Source organism: Gavialis gangeticus, unplaced genomic scaffold (assembly GCF_001723915.1).
Source record: "Gavialis gangeticus isolate Ggan-Ray unplaced genomic scaffold, GavGan_comp1, whole genome shotgun sequence".
Classification (NCBI taxonomy): Eukaryota; Metazoa; Chordata; order Crocodylia; family Gavialidae; genus Gavialis; species Gavialis gangeticus.
Genome location: NW_017728992.1, coordinates 27,653,234 through 27,671,014, shown reverse-complemented (window position 1 = coordinate 27,671,014; position 17,781 = coordinate 27,653,234). Strand labels below are relative to the sequence as shown.

At 41.8% G+C, this 17,781-nt stretch overlaps 1 protein-coding gene across 1 annotated transcript in view; it reads left to right on the top strand.

Annotated features, from left to right (window-relative positions):
• Nucleotides 1-17,781, top strand: part of CDH18 (cadherin 18) — a 627,153-nt gene that overhangs the window by 469,921 nt on the left and 139,451 nt on the right. The gene's annotated exons all lie outside the window — the stretch shown is intronic.

Below are 17,781 nucleotides of genomic sequence, written 5' to 3'. Positions count from 1 at the left end.
CTGAAACATACCCCATAAGTAGTAGAAGTGATTAGGTAAGAGGTGTTTCTATGGTTTAGAAAATAGGCTTTTATGAAGGAAGGAAGCATGTCCCTGGGTTGTTTCAAGCTGAGCTTGCTGTCTGCCTAAAAACAGCAGCAGGGAAAAAGAAAGGTAAAATGCAGAAGCTTAGGAGAAAAAAGAAACAATGGTGTTCATTCAGTGGAGATATCTCCTTTCTTTTACTGATGTTTGTGTTCATTTTACTCTTTGTTCAAGGCTGAGGCCCAATTAAAGATGCAGCTGGCAATGGACATAAAAAGCAATAAAAAGGAATTCTACAAGTATGTCAAAAGTAAGAAGAAGACCAGAGAAATCATAGGTCCCTTCTTAATATAGAAGGCAATCTAGTTAGAGATGATTCAGATAAGACTGAAGTATTTAATGCCATTTATACTTCAGTTTTCACAAATAGGGGCAGCTACCAGATGATGTACAGTTGACAACAAAGATAGGGAAGGAGAGTAGTAGAAGAATAGATTAGGATGATTTAGACAAGCTAGATGCTTTCTAGTTGGCAGGATTGAGTGGGGTAATTGGCTGGTAAAGTTAGAGCCATTGAGCATTCTTCTTAAAAACTAATGGAGGTTAAGTGAGGCCCTGGATGACTTAGAAAGGGTAAATATAATGTCCATCATTAAGAAGGAAAAGAGGAGGATCTGGGGAACTACAGACCAATCAGCCTAACCTCAGTACCTGGAAAGACCATAAGAGAGGGTCCTCAAGGAATCTGTTGTGAAATATCTGGAAAAGAACTAGGTGATCAGGGAAAGCTAGCATGGATTCACCAAGTCATGTCTGATTAACTTGGTTTCCTTCTATAATAAAGTGGCAGGTTCTGTGGATGTGGAGAAGGCAGTGGATTTAACAGTTTGACTTTAGCAAAGCTTTTCACACTGTCTTTCAAATATTCTTATTAAAACCTAAGAGAATAAAATATTGTAAGGTGGATACGTAACTAGTCAGATCACTGTACTTGTTGAGTAGACATCAATAGTTCAATGTGTAGCTGGAAGGAGGCATTATGTATGGTTCCTCAGGGGTCTGTCCTATGTCTGATATTGTTTGATATCTTCATTAATAATTAGAACAATGGGATCAAATGGATGCATAGCAAATGAGCACAACACCAAGTTGGGTAGAGTCACAGATATGTCAGAGGGTCGAGTTAGAATCCGGAATGACCTGGATGGACTGGAAAAATGCTCTGTAATACAGGGATCCTGGTTTCCCATTTCTCATGGAAAAACATAGGAAAGCATGGATTTCCCCTTTTTTATCAGAGAAAACACAAATTTCTCCTTTTAGCAGAAAAACCCATGGATTCCCTGCTTTTACAAATTGCTCTGCAGGCTGGTTGAGCTCCAGTCTTCAAAAGCTGTTTGCAAACAATGCAGGAAACCCCCAGCCCTGACTGGAGGGGGAGGGGAAAGGGCAGGGTCTGAAACTCTGTCAGCCACAGCTCTGCTCAGTTCAGCTTCACTCTTTGCACCTGGAGCCTGAGGTAAGTGGGGCTTGCAGGAGGCTGAGGGGCACTGGTAGGGCTGGGGGGGGCACCCAGGAGCCAGCCCTGCCCCCACCTGAGCAGGCAGCAGTGGTGGGGAAGCCAGCTCCATGCTGCTTTTGCTACAGCTGCTTGCTGTTGTGGGCAGGGAGCTGCAGACTTGGGTCCCTGGCCCCATAGCTCTGGCAGCTGGGGGACAGAGGCTGTGGGTGGGGGCAAGAGGCATGAGTAGGGGGAGCTGTTGTTGGGGCAGTGTGGGGCACCAGCAGGGCTGGGGGAAGCATTGGGGGTGATTGAGGGGCACCAGCAGGGCAGGAGGGGATTTGCAGGGAGTTTTTAATTTTAATAATGGATTTGGGGGCATTTATCAGAGAATTTGCAATTTTTTGTCAGAGAAAACCAGGATCCATAGTAATCTTCCCAATGAAATTTAACAAGGACAAGTGAAAAGTCCTGCACTAGGGACAGAATAATTACAGGCAAAAATACAGACTGGGAAATGTCTGGTTAGGCTGCTGCATTCTAAAGATGGAACTGAGGATTACATTAGATCGTAAGCTGAACATAAGCCAACAATATGCTCTTATGGCAAAAAAGGGAACAGCATACCAGGCTGTATTAACAGGAATGTCATTGCAAATCAAGTGAGGTTATTCTTCTCCTCTATTGAGCACTGGTGAAGCCTCACCTGGAGTAGTGTGTCCTATTTTAGGCCCTACAATTCAAGAAGGATGTGAACATATTAGAGAGAGTCCAGCCCAGAACAACAAAAAATATTATGGATCTGGGAGCCAAGACTTATAAGGAAAGGATAAAAGAACTAGAGTTACTTAGTCTGGTGAAAAGAAGACTGAAGGGAGATTTGATAACAGTTTTCAAATACCTGAAGAACAATTAGAGAGAGGATGGGATGGGCTTTTCTCTATGGCCCTGGCAGATAGGACTAGGAGCAGTGACCTCAAGCTGCAGCAGAGGAAATTTAGGTTGAAAATGAGAAGGAACTTTCTGATTATAAGAGTGGTCAAACACTGGAACAGGCTACCTTGATACACTGTGGAATCTCCATCCTCATGTGTATTCAAGAACAGGTTAAGACAGACACTTGGCTGGAATGATCCTAGCTTAAGCAGAGGACTGGATGACCTCATGAGATCCTTTCCACCGCTGTGAACCTATGATCCATAAGTTTCTGAAGTACCCCCTTACCTGCTGTCTGCCTCTGAAATCTTCAAAATGCGTAGCCATTTCCTGTAGTCAATACGTAACCACTCAGAAGTGAGAAAGAGGAAGCATCAGGAACTTTTCAGAAAATTGTTTTATTCCCCAAGTTGCAGAGGGGGAGCTTCAGGGGAAGAGGTGAAGTCCAGAATGAAAGGTGTGTGGGGGTGGGGGTGGAGCTTAATGCCTTTCAGTCTTTTAGGCCCCTACTGGCCTGAATGTATGGATGCTTCAAACTCGAGCTAGCACTAACACTGATCAGTATTTAAGCAGCTCATAACGTAACATATAGCAAGGTCTTGAAGCACAGTTCCTCCAGGAAGCTGTACAATCCCTTTTTGAATCTTGCTAAATTGTCAGCTTCCACATCTTGTTTCAAGGAGTGCCATACTTCAATTACACATTGTATGAAAAACAACTTCCTTTATTTAGTTTTAAACTTACTACCTGCTAGTTTTATTTTGTGACCACTAGTTCCTATAATTCTGAGAGAGAGAGTAAATAATAAATCCCTGCTTACTTTCTCTTCATCATTCATTATTTTGTAAACCCTTATCATATCCCTCCTCATGGAGCTGAATAAGGACTAGCAGGTTTAGCCTCTCCTCATATGGAAGCATCTCCATACGTCTGTTCATCCTTGTTGCCCTGCTCTGGACCGTCTCTATTTCTATAATATTTTTGAGGTATGAGGACCAGAAGTGGCCACATTATTCAAAGTGTAGAAGCACCATGGATTTAGAAAGGGGCATACTGATACTTTCCTTTTTGTTTACAGTTCCTTTCTTAAGGAATCCCTATTATTTTGTTTGTCTTCCTGATGGCTACTGAACACTGAGCTGATGTATTTAGCAAACTATCCATAAGTACTCCTAGATCTCTTTCTTGTTTGGTACTAGCTAATTTAGAGCCCATTAGTGTAGGTATAGTTTATGTTATTTTTTCCCAAGTGTATCACTTTGCACTTATCACTTTGCACTTATCTACATTTAATTTCATCTGCCATTTAGTTGCCCATTCCCTCAATAGTCCAGATGTTTTGGTAGTTCCTCGCAGTTTGGCTTGGTCCTTACCAGTGGTGCTCAACCTTTTAGTCCCATGAACCAGATGAGTGGTGCGGGACCTGCCTGCAAGCTGGCTCAGGCTCTGGGGCACAGCGCTGCCTCCTCCCACCCATTGTGCACTGCATTTGGGTCCTGGGGCATCAGTCCCTCCTACTGGGATTGTTTCCCAGGCACCTGGTGCTGCCCCCTGCAGATTGGTATTGGGTCTCGGGGACCCATTACTGCTCCCTCTCATCCCCCTCATATGCCAGGATCGAGTCCTGGGGGCCTGTTGCTGCTCCCTCCTGCCCTCCCACACCAGGATTGGGCCCAGGGGACTGGTGTTACCCCTGCCTGATCTTACACAATGGGATCAGGTACCAGATCCAGCATGCAGGGACAAAAGATCCCCATGGGTCTGAATATTTGACAGGAGGGTGCCACTACTCTCCTACTACCAAATTTACAGACCCACAGGGAACTCCACAGGTTGGATGACACATTACCACGGACCAGAGGTTGAGCATCCTTGGTCTTTACCAGTTTGATTACTTATGCCATACATAAATTTGGCCGTTACATTACTTAGCCCCTTTCCCAGATCATTTATGAATATGTTAAACAGCACTGATACAAACACAGTTCCCAAAGGGACCCCTCTGTTTACTTTTTTCCGTCCTGAAATCTGACCATTAATACTCACTCATAAGTATCCATCTTATGAATGCTTTTGTCCTTTTCTGGGCAGGTACGTGTGAGCAACCTACCTTACCTTTTCCCTAAGGCAATGTCATGGAGATTAGGCTGACACATTTTAAACCCAGATTAAAATAAAATGTTAAGGCAGATACAAACCAAGTTTTAAATTAGGAAATATTTCTGTGAATATTCATCATTCTGGACCATAAAATTCTTGAGTTCATGCTGTTGCTTGTGTTTTGTTCAAGATTCCATTTTTCCCTAAATCTCACTTATTACACTAAGTAGTGTGAGCTTGTTCTTACTGCAGACTTCTCTGTAGCAAAACAGGTAATTATGAAAAAGCTGGCACAAAAACAACACAGCAACAAAAAAAAAGGGTCCTGTTTAATGTGGTTGAAGTATTTATTTCTGCTAGTGTTCTGTACTATGAAGTGCTGAATAATTCAAGTGTGCATTTCTATGTGGAAGAAAGTATAAACTTGCCTTTACTATAATAGAATTTTCAGTATGTCAGCTGATATTACTGAAATGTATTGTGTCCCTATGTTTTGTGTACCATATGATACTTAGAATTGTTCAAAGCGCCAAGAAAGTAAAAATAAGTGAAAATTCTGATTCTTCCTTCAGAAAATCTTGAAACTTTAGTATACATGGCTTTGTGTTAAAGTGTTAATACTTTATTACTGTAATACTTAACTATGAAAACTATTAAAGTAAGAATATTTTAAAAATAACAGTGATCTGTGATATCAGCCATTTTGCAGTATTAAACATGGCCTTTATTTCCCCTGAAAAAAATTAAAACTTAATTACAACTTAATTTTTTGATCCAAGATTTTTTTACAGGCTTGTCTTTTAGAAATTATATCTTGTAGAGTGATACCAGTGAAAGTCTGGTCCTCATGAGGATCCTGGAGCATGAAGAGAAAAAAACACTATTGATCCCTGAATTAAACCATTTAGAATTAAACCAGCATTACTAAGTCCCAGCTCCTTGCACCATCTGCATCTGATAGCCAGCTTCCACCAAGTCAACTTGCCCAAACTGAACCAGGGGTGTTGTCCTGCTAGCACACCTGTATTCAGGTCAAGGAACCTTGCTGTGACCTGTCCTGTTCCCCACCCCAACCAGTTCAGCATTAGGACCTTGCCTCTCCCATCTATCCTGTAGCAGCAGGTGGGTTAACAGAGGAGCTACTGGTAGTCTTGCAAGCTTGTTGAATCATCATGAGCAACACCCAGCCATAACAGTTTCAGTGGCCCCTCTCATCCATCCCTATGGCAGCAGGAAGTACAGCCTTAGCTGTTAGTACCTCAGTAGACAAGCCAAGACACCAGTGCCTGTGCCTTCTTATTGGGACTGAATCCCTGCAATAACAGCTAAAACCTCTGCCCCTTCCTCTCACCATTTCACTATGGCAGGAGACAATCTAGTCATGGTCCTTGCTTTTTTAGCAACCCAGTTGTATTCTTCAGACATCTTTACCTTGACTGTTCCCACGTACCTTATTCCATCAACATCTATACACACATGCCACCTTCTGGTGGAGTGGTAGTAGACATGAGAAACCCACCCTTTTCTCCTCTGCCATTCCAAGCAGTGACAAGCAGAGACTCAGGCAAGGTAATTATTTTAAAGTAAGCCACCTGTGTTTTTAAGGCATATTTGGCTATCAATGGGCATGTTTACACATGTGCCTGACTGCACAGTAGTTACTTGCTTTAGCAAGTGCTAAATGACTATGCAGTAACCAGTGGTACTACAGAGTCCTGGCACCACATGGGTCATTTCCAACTCTACTGTGCAGTGACAATGAGCTACTGTGCAGTAGCGGCAGAATTATGGTAGTGCGCTCACCAACATCACAGTAGCTTATCTCTACAGTAATGTAGCATCTTGTGTAGGCATGCCCACTGCCCTGATTATGTCTCGCAAATGCTGCTGTCCACCAGTTGATTGTCATTAGGATTCAGCTTGCTTAAGCAGCGCACCAAGAGCACCAAGCAACAAGCAAACCACCAAACTTGTCACTGTTATGCATTTGTTTTAACAAGTCAGATTGGGTGGTATAAACAGTGTGTCTTATATTTATAGAAGGTATAGATAGAGTGATGGATCTTGATCTAAAACAGGAATATTTTTGGAGGAGGTAGAACAGAAGCTTGATTTTAACAGCAAGGTGAACTAGTTCACTGCCTCTTTCCTTCCATAGATGTTTGTACCATTCCATTGTTCCTTTAGCCAGAATCACCTAGAGAACAGTAGCAAAAAGAATCTAGTTGCACCCTCATTTAATTAATCTATGTCACCTCTTGCAGGTTTGGACAGCCTGGGAAATAGAAAGACCTATTCAAAGTTTGACACCTCAGAGGCCTATACTGCAGCACCAATGTTCCCCTTCCAAGCACTCCTCAGTAAAATATTACACTGGTGTCAGAGCAAAACACATCCCAGGTACTAGAAAGTACAGTAGACTTAACAAAGAGAACATCTTGCCATGGCAGAAAATTGAGCAACAGGAAAATCCAGACATCTGTACCTACTGTTGACAGAATTTTCAAAGACTGGGAAAATCCTTGGGAACTGGCATTTGAGAAATTAATGGCAATGCCAGTCAATTGGCAAGCATACCGAGGTGGAGGAAGGAAATGCTGAGGGACCTGGTCACTTCCATTTAGAGGAAGATCACAGTGACCGGGTAATGGTGCTCCAGCATATTTATATCACCCACAGCATGACATGGGCATGGTGAGTCAGAACAACCTTTAAGACCAAATGATCACTAGTTTTCAAGCACAGAGGACTTGAATGGGGGGGCAGGGCGGGAAGGAGGGGGCAGGTAGGAGTGGGAATGGGTTTGTGCACACATCTCAGCATGCCCAGCAGGCTCCCTTAGTCTGCATAGTATCAAATGGCAGTAGTGCACAGACCAACTTGTGTTTCCCTGTAGCACGAGGGGATTGCAAGGGGGCGTATTCTTCTCCCTTCTGTAGCAGTACAATCCAGTGAGTGACAGCATGCTGTTTCCCGGGGGGAGGTGGGAAGACAGGGAGGATGCTGAAGGACCATGTTCTCTTCTGAAGAAACCACAGCATGTACAGACATTCAGTCTTCCAAGAGTGATTTAACCCTGGTTGTTACTTGGGTTATTTTTCACCTGGGGTGCCTATTTTTACACAAGAGTAAAAAGCCTGAATACACTCATGATTTCTCCTTGGAGAGCAACAACTCTCCCAGGAGAAACAGAATTTCTGTGCAAGGCCTTAGCCTGCTTCTGTACCTGTACCAGCAAATGAAACATTCTTAAACCTGTTTTCATTGTAAATATTTGAATTAGTTTAAAAATTCAGTGACTCAAGTTCTACTGTTTTTATACCAAAATGATTGTTTCTTACAGCCTTTGTTAGAAGATATAGTTCCATATTCTTGCAACTCAACTGTACAAAAAATCCTCTCAATGAGGAATACATTTTTAGAGAATCTCCTACTAGTTTCTGCTGTTATTATTTTTATTTATAGCAGCACCTCATCTCTGAAACCAGTACTAGTGCCTCATTCTGCTAATTACTCCTCAAACATATAAGATAATAAGATGCAATTCCTGTCTTTGCAAAAACAAAATGGAAGAAAGAGAAACTATTGATGTGGAGGGAGGGGGGAAGGTTCAAAATTACTTTAACACAGCAGGTTGAGCTGGGTATTATTGACAGGAGGGCCTAGAGCTTTCTTCAGACAATTGTACATGCCGTTTAGGTTTTCTGTGTCTGAAGCTGTCTGTATCTCATCACAGAGCTTAGTCCAGTACTGATTTGCACAGTGTCTGGTTGCTCTCTGTACTTTGTTTTTTGCCTGTGAGAGTCTCATTTTGATGCTCTCTGTTGGCTTCTTGTTGTGTTCCAGATAGCCTGAGTTCTTGATGTTGATGAGAGGTAATAGTTCTTCTGCATTTTCTTTGAACCAGTCCTTACTGGACAGTCTATTTTCCCCCAAATGTAGCTTTAACTGTTTCATGGATTGCAGTTCTTAACCCTTCCCAAATTTCCTTGCCTTCTTTGTAGTGACTTCCCAAACATGCTGAGTTCAAAAGCTTTCATAATCTCTCCTGGCACTTCCTCTGGTTCCTGGTGTTAGTGGTATTGATTTTGTTCTGTGTAGTTTCTTGGCTGTAATTTTCACTTTGCTAGTGATCAGGGAGTGGTCAGTGTCACAATCAGCATTCTGGAATATGAGGGTCTTCTGCACTGAATTTAGAACTTTTCTCCTAACAATAGCAAGATCTAGTTGGTGCCAATGGCCGGATTGTGGATGTCACCATGACACCATGTGGCAATCTTTTCCAGCAAAATATGAAGTGGTAACTCACAATTGGTTTTGGCTGCAGAATTCAAAAAATCATTGGCTGTTTTCATCCATCTTGCCAAAGCCAAAACGTCCTAGGCAATCTGACCAAGAGTTGTTGTCCATGCCGATTCTTGCATTGAAATCTTTGAGGAGTTATTGTCACTCAGTTGAAGATATTCCTTTGATAACTTGGTACAAGTGTCATAAAATGCATCCTTCTCCTCAAGGCTAGAGTTGAGTGTTGGTGTTTAAGTGCTGATGATGTTTGCAAAGCTGATGATTGTGTAAAGTCTAAGATGATGCACTGGGTGTTTCTATAAGGTTTGCCACCTTGTTGCTCACAGCAAAACTGATGTTGTGCAGACAATTTTCTTCAGCACTTTTACCTTCCAGAAGAAGGTATAATTGGCCTCTTGGATAGAACCAGCATCTGCAAGTCTTGTTTCCTGTAGCACTCTAATATCAACGTTAAGTTTGTACAGCCTGCGGTCAATAAAAACTGACTTCCGTATGCTGCTTGTGTACTGGAGGTCATCATCATCTGCCAGGCCAGGACACATGGTCCTAAAGTTCCAGCTTCCAAGCTGGAAAATTCTTGGTTTCTCTTTTTTGCCAGATACAAGATTTCTGTCTGCTTTTTGGCTCTTGCCCTAGCCCCATGCACCCAATGAGGCAGACAGACTGTGGCAGGTCAGCACCTAACTGTCCAGGGTGGGAGATGATATGTTTGGAACCAGCTACATTGCAGGAGTTGCCAGTGTGAAGGAGGTCTTCCATCTGTCTACCTTTCAGGGATCCATTCATAGATTGGTTGCCAGCCATGGCTGAAGAGCCCAATCTGCCCTGTGTGGATGCCATTGCCAAAATCACTAAGTGGTTATGCTCATCTGCCTTTTGATGGTATTTCCTCCATCAAGGGTTCCACTATCCTCCTCAGGCACTCATCCGCCCAAAGCCATTGGCACTTCCTGAGGTTGCCAGGTTAATTTACCACCACCCAGCACTTGGCATTGATCAGTACAGGTTGTAATGCTTATGGTCATAGCAGTAGCAGGTTTTCAACCCTGACCTGACCTGACGTGCTCCATTTTGAAAGCCTGTTTCCTTCAGGGTCAGTTTTGAAGTGCCTTTGCCATTTCTGGAGCACTTCAAAGGGCATGTAAAGCTCACCCTTCAAAGTGCTGTCGATGTTATACCTGGGAACCTAAATCCACTGTACTAACTATATCAGAAAGGTGGAGCAATGTTTGGCTCATATACTCAGAACTGAACAGGATTCTTACATTTGTGCTAATATGCTATAGAGAGGCTTGTCTAGTAAGATAGTGGAAAGCTTCTTTTAGTTACAGACCAAGTACAAGATTTTGAATTGTGGATTACTAATCAGATGTCCTCAAAAACATTCTCCAGGGTAATGAGCAGGTTTAGGTGCGCAGGTGTAACATTTGCAGCACTTTGAAGAGTCAACCATACATGCCCTTTGAAGTGCTCCAGAAATGGCAGAGGCACTACAAAACTGACCCTGAAGGAAACAAGCTTTTGAAATGGAGCACTTCAGGTTACATGTGCAGACTCTACAAAGCACAAGTGGGGACTTTATGGAATGTGCTCTCTTTTTGCACTAGGGGTGCAAAGCCATATTGACAATCCACTTCCCTCTCCTTGCCCTTGCCCCTCCCAATAATGAAAGAACTCCAGCTGAGGGCCATGCTAGGGGATGTATGTCTGTTTGTATCTGAAACACTCCATGTTTTAAGTCTATTAAAGGGCAGCTGCACTTTGAAATACTTCAGAAGTTGCATATGGCTCTACTGTTAGGGAATAGTAACAATAGCACCATAGCAGCACATGTAGACATGCCCAGTAGCAGTCTGTTTAGAGTTTAAGGTCAGTTCTGGTAAGGAAGAGAGAGCAGGATGCTGAAGAACCACACCACAATAAATCCAATCATACATCTGTTGTGCATGTTGTTTCTGCAGTTTCTTTCTTTCTTTCTTTCTTTGGCAAAAAGCTGCTGCCAATTCAGCAGCAGTTGTAGCACGGTTAAACCTCTAGCTTTTGACTGAGCAGCAAGGGAGTAATACAAGTGATGTTGGAGAGAGGAGTTTCCTCCCTCCTGCATGTGAATGGAAAGAGAACATAGCCCTCAGGCACCTTTCCCATGTTCCCATACCTCCTTCCCAGCACAGAAATCTGCTTCTTTGCTTTAAATACACACCCTAATTTCGGATGGCTAGCTTTTACAGAAAAGGTGCACGTGGTGTGCAAATAAATATGTTAGTTATATTATACGGTTACCAAACAACAGCATGTTTTCATGACTGTGCAGAAGTCAGTCCCAATTAGCTTAGTGGTTCACCATTCTACTGTGTATTACTTACTGGCATCTTTTGTTTTGTTCATGCTTAAAGGAAGTGTAGAGCTCCAGCAATTGTGTGTCAGCCAATTATAAGTTTATTGGAATCAACCAATTTCACTATTTGGAATTACAAATTAAAGTCTAGGTAAACAGCCCATGGTTCTTTACATCACAGATGAATTAGTCCAGGAGTGTTTCATTTTTCTCCTTTCTATTCTTGCTGTGAAGTAGCAATGAAAAAAAATTGTCATCTAGGGAATATGTCTGTTTGAGATGTCATAAAACAAGGACCATTATGTCATTTCAAACTTGACAAACTAGCTGTTCTTCAGGCCCCACACTCTACCATAGCTGAAGCTAGTATTTTTACATAATGGTGAATTTTGGGGAGTGGGAGAGAATAGATACTGTTCTTTATAATACAGACTTGGCTAACCTTAACCAAGGTGTGTCTTCTGTCATTTTGTAATATGGAAGATATTTCTGTTGTCTGTGACCCTTGGAGTTTAGATGCATGTTTCATGGCGAAAGTGTGTGTGTGTGTGTGTATGAGAGATGGAACTGCTTTATGGAGTGTATTATTTCTTGTTATTACTTCTATTAGGAATTCAATCTCTCCAGTTCATCTGAACCGAAAATATTCTATTTTACTACAGAAATTAATTATTTCTTCCAAGATTAGGGAATGTAATCATAAAAAAATGAATATTTCACTATCTTTACCGAATGGCCAAAGCCATCCAAAGTGATATATTGGCTAGATTTCTAAAGACTGATTTATATGCAGTTTACTTTAAGTGAAATGATAAAACATGATGTGGTTGCCAAGATAGGAGTTTTGCCCTCTGTATTCATTTAACATAGTGAATTGTTTTATACATTATCTGTTGAGTGACTTTGATTTACACCAACTGAGGATCTGGCCCTAAAACTTTCTTCTGTTATTGTAAACTGTCTTGCATACTAGTTTTGGCAGTGTCTTAAGATCGGTTATTCTGCTTTATTTTTAAACTGCTTTATATGCCCTCCCATTTTTTCTGTTCACATTTACTTAACAAATAATACTTTCTCCTGGCAGTTGTCCTATTTATAGTAAAGGTCCAAAATCATTTTAGTAATATGTCAATAGAATTGCAGCAGTCAAAATTGTGGACTTTGTATTGAATTTTAAAAATACAATTCTTACTTGGGTTGATTATAAACAAATTGTCTGGTTGTGTTTTTGTTGGTATTTTTATATATGTTGTTAAAGATATTTATAAAATACCAATGATACTTTGCATTGCACATACTAAATAATATTAGGAAAATACCAATATAATATTAGGAAAATACCACTTCAGTGTTTCTCAAATTAGAAAGATGTGACTAAATTCACGTAGAATTTTTATAAGGATTGAAAAGACCTATGTAGCTAATGCTGATATGAAAGTATATGTCATGTTAAAAATATAGCCAGGCACAAATCTACCACTAGATCACATGGCTTAATGATATAGAAACCTCCTCCCATTGGTAGCATTTTATTCTTTGATATAATATTTTAGTCAGGAAAGAAATATTTTTCAAATAAAATTGTTTCTTATTAGACAAAGTAAGCTTTAATGGATTAGGATAGGACTGAAAACCAGGCAATATAAATTCCAACTTGCCTTTGTTGCTAACTTGTTTTGACATGAAAAAGTCAAGAGAAATTTTGGCAAAGATCACATGAACCAATGGAAAGCTTCATTAGACTTCATCAAGAATTTTCCATGGAAATATATATATATTTTAAGAAAAATGGTTTCTGTGATGACATGTCCTGTAGGTAAATTTCATTGTTGTCCTTTTATGTATTTTTCCATATTTCCCTTTAGTAAACACAAAACAAAATATTTTATCTTAAATATCCTTGATGTATACAAAATCCTGAATCTAAGCAATTTGATTCGTCAAACAGAAGTGAAACCTTTTATCTTGGGTTTGTCATACATTAGCTACTAGTCTACTTGCAGTGCCTAATCAAAGATGAATTCTGAGTCCCACAAGTTTTGCTTTCCTCTGTTGTATGGTGTGCCTGCCTGAACTATATCTCTCATGATGCACCCAGTCTAATTTTTTTTCTGTTTGTTTATGGTGCAGTATAAAAGCCCCATCACTATGCTGCAAGATGGGAGATATATCAAGACACAAAGACTGGAGGTATAAGGCATCCAAACTACAATTACCAGGAGCACTGGAAGATTTTGGGTTTAGGTGTTTAAGTGCTCTTAGTGTTAGCCCAAAGTTCAGGGCAACTATTTGCCTTTGTGAACCAGTGCTTCAAAACATGTACCCAAAAGGGATACAGAGAGGGAACAGATGGAAATAATACAATTCCATAATTCCATTAAGTGGGTGTATCTACACATCCAATTAACATGTAGCAATAAACTCCAGTGCAAAATTACACCGGAGTTTATTTCTTACAGGTGCAGCATTCACACATGTGCCTTGTACGGCAGCATGTTGAGCAGGGCAGAGCAGCCCTGGGCTGGAGGTGACCCAGGGAGTCAGCCTGCTAGCCCAGGACTGCTCTGCCCCAGCTCAGTGTCCTATATGGAGGCTGGCTGGGGCACGAGGTGCTACAGTGCAGGGCTAGCTCGGAGGCAGCTCCCACTCTGTAGGACCCTCATGCCCCAGCCAGAGCCAGTCACCATCTACACAAGCATTTTGGGACATGTAACTATTCCACTGTAGTATAGTACTTGTTCTGGACAGAACTATCCTACAGCAGGGTTAATTAATTTACTTTGCCCTAATATAGGTGCACATGTCGATGGTGATGCTTTACTGTAGAGCTAATTAGTGAGCTCCATAGTAAAGAGCACATGTAGATGCACCTAGTAAGGTTCATTTGAAGTCTAGGCCAGAGAGTTACTTTACAAATGAGTTAGATGGGGGTGTCAAACTCTTGTCCTGTGGGCTGGATCCAGCCCATGGAGCCATGTCATGTGACCTGGGAATTTGTGGATGGGGCAAGTGGGAGCCCCATCCACAAATCTGGGGCACAAATCCCATGTATCAGCAACGGGGGAGGGGTGGTGAGTGATGTCTGCATTAATATCCAGCTCTGCCACTCTGTCATGCCTAGATCCAGCCCATGTGGAGCACTAGAGTCTGGATCTTGCCCATGGGTGGGATGAGTTTTACATCCTTTAGTTAGGGCCTTCTTATACACAATACACTTAGGCTCCTCAAAGTGGCAATTAGTGTTATCTCGAGTTTGGATCAGTCACGTGTTCAGGCGAGCAGTGGCCTTAAGGACTGAAAGGTAAGAATCCACCTCCTCTCTCCTCTCCTCCCATTCTAGACTTCCCCGGCCCCCCCGCCCCTCTGGGCTCCCTTCTGTTTCCACCACCATCCCTAGGGCTTCCCCCATGACTCAAAGTCCACCCCCCCTACTTCTGCACTCCTGTGGCATGGGTGAACCATGAGAGCTTGAGAGGTCAGGGGGGAACCCCAAGAGCTGGAGGGAACTGCCACCATCCCCAACCATCCTGGGTTCCCTAGCTTACTTGCTGCTGTTGGTGATGTCTTGGAGGAGCAGGCAAGGAAGGGAAACCCTCTCACTGAACCCCTGCCCCTGCTGCTGTTAAGCTCCAACTGCTCTCTGGGCTAAGCCCAGCCCAGACAGCAACAGCAGCAATGGCAAAAGCAGTGGTGGCAGTAGCTGAGCAGGCAGTTTCCCATTCCCTGTCTGCTCCCCCAGAAAAGCACTTGCAGCCACAAATAAGTCAGGGGACATGGGGAGAGGAGAAGGGATGGAGGTGGTGAGCAGGATCTGGGATGTTTCAGGGGGGCAGGGTTGGCAGTAGGGCTGTGCAAAACATCATCATTTCATTTTAATGCCTGTTTCACCATTTCAAAGGGACAGAGTTTCATTTCAATGTTTTGTTTCATTTCGATGCACTGTCCCATTTTGTTTTGTCAAAACTGTTTCGCTGTTTTGACGTGTTTCAACATTTTGCTCATAGGCTATACTGGGGAATCATGAAAATGCCTGAAACTTTGTCATTTTGTGGCTGATTTAGATGAAAATTGCAGGGATGATAGCCCCTTCTGAGGGAATGTAGCCTGCTAAGTATTAAGGAGATAAGTTTCTTAGAAACTACATCTCAAACTTCAAATGCACCCTCAGGAAAGCTTTGGGGCTGTGCTGGACTCCTCCTGAGGGTGCAGGCCCCCAGATTTGCTCCAGATGACAGGAGGCTGCCACTGCCACCTGGGATTGGCACTGGGCACAGCCAGCGGCCAGCGCCAAGGAAGACTGATGCTGCTGCTGGCCCCAGGCAATAGCAGAAGTCTCCTGGGCTGAGCTCCATGGGGCTGCGGAGCTGCTTAGAACACAGCCATGGCTTTCCCTGCCTACCACTGCTGGGATGAACTCTGAGCAGCTCCGCAGCCCCATGGAGCTCAGCCTGGCAGTGGGAGGCAGAGTTCAGCCCTGGCTCTCCCCTGTCTCCCACTGCTTCAAAACTCAAAACATTTCAGAACTTTCAAAATGTTTCAAGTGTCCTCATTTTGTTTCAAAGATGTTTTGAAGCTTTTTGGTTTTTTTCAATTTCAATGTTTCAAGCTCAAAACACATCGAAACAGCTTCACAATTAAATACTCGGAGAAATTTCACACAGCCCTAGTTGGTAGGCCTGATTAGGGAGTGGGAGGGAGGGGGGGACAATGGGCCTATCCAGGGCTGGGGGCAGGGACTTGACTGATTAACCCAGGTTGGTGGGGGATGGCAAACCTGATCCAGATAGGGGGTGGGCGAAAGGGAGGGGTGTTACCTTAACATGTAGCCTAGCCTAGGGTGGTCACATGTTAGTCTAATAGAAGTTGGGCAACACAGATCATAAATACACCTAGTTTACTTCAATCCAAAATAATTTTCAATTGCATCCAAGCCATGATTTCAGTAGAGATAAGGTTTATGCTTCATGTTTTCAGGCAGGAGCAGACCATCGTACAATATAACATCCATTCAATTCAAAAGAAAAATGGATTTATGCAGCTGTGTTGATATATGTTTCTTCATTTTTTTTTCTTTATGCTTTTTTTAGTCAAAGGGACAGGGCTTATTATGGAACTTATGTCCCAAAATATTGGGTATTGTTTTTAAACATGTTGATGTGATACTGTTTTATAGTAATATTGCACATATAACAATGAAACAATAGACATCTGTTTTCAGTTGACAGATTTATTGTACCTTCAGGTTCAGATTTATTTCATCTTCAACCCAATCAATATTTAACTCCCAGTCTATAAATTCTGATTGAAATTCAACAGAAGTCAATAGCTACCTATTATGTCACCTAAAGGACAAAGATTTTGTGGGGTTTGGGATGCAGAAAACAGAGTAGCATTTGTAAATGCTATTATCACAAGCTTCTTGATGGAGGTATTTCATTAAATTAATTTTATTTATATACATGAATTTTATATATATAGTAGCAACATCTTCTGTCTGTGCATTGTGTACATTTAACTTTAACACTAAAACAGCTTTGTTTATTGTATTATGTTGGTTACCTGTTCAGTCTTTCATTTACCAAGAATGCAGTCATCAAATGTAGTAGGGATGCACCTTTTTAGCAGGTGTGTCACAAAGCAGTTCTGCTGCTCTGATTTCTGCTCCCTGTCACCTCCCCCATCTGCCACATGCCACACACACCCAGGCTGCCTGTACCACTTCTGGTATACATGTTGTTGGTTCACCACCCCAGAGTAATGCATTAGTTCTCTTGGTCTTCTTTTGAAGTACAGTGGATGTTGCAGAATACTTTTTGCTATAGTGGAGGCAGATCATTGTTCGGTCAAAAATATTAAACATTCAAAATGAGTAAATTTGTTGCAGGGCAAATTCCTCCTTTTTTAAATCCATAATAATGGTTTCCATATCCCTGAGGTTTTTCATCCAAAGATTTCAAAAGCCCTGATTAAACAAAATGCTTACCATTTTTTGTAACTTCACATACATAAGCAGTTCTATTAACAGAAAGTTTTAAATCTTCAAATCAACTTAATTTACATTACTTGTGCTTTAAAGTTACACTCACATTTACAGACTTTGCAACATAGGTTCCTAAATTATTTACAAACCTTATTTCAAATTTCGCACTACTATCATGAGGTTGCTTAGTATTATTAAAGCTTTTTAGGGACATGCAAATGAGGCACTGAGATTGTTACATGACTGAGCTCATATGATTCAGTGCTTAAGTGGAAAGGGAAACTAATCATCTGAACTCTTGACCTATTGCTAAAGCTCAGTTTTTCCCTGGCAGATATCTGAAATTATATGTCTGAAGCTTGTGTATCAGCTGAAATATAAGCAGGTCAGTAAATGAAATTTCATTGAAAGGGAGTTTTCAATGTGTTTTTCCCTAATGTGACCTGGTATGATTGCTCCTTTTGGATGCATATAATCATTGTCTCTTATCTTGTCCCTGTTATCAAGGTATCACTTAGCGGTTAAAGTAAAATTTTATACTACAGAGCAGCCAGCCACATTAATCATCTTCAGTTATTTAGATATATAACCACATAATTA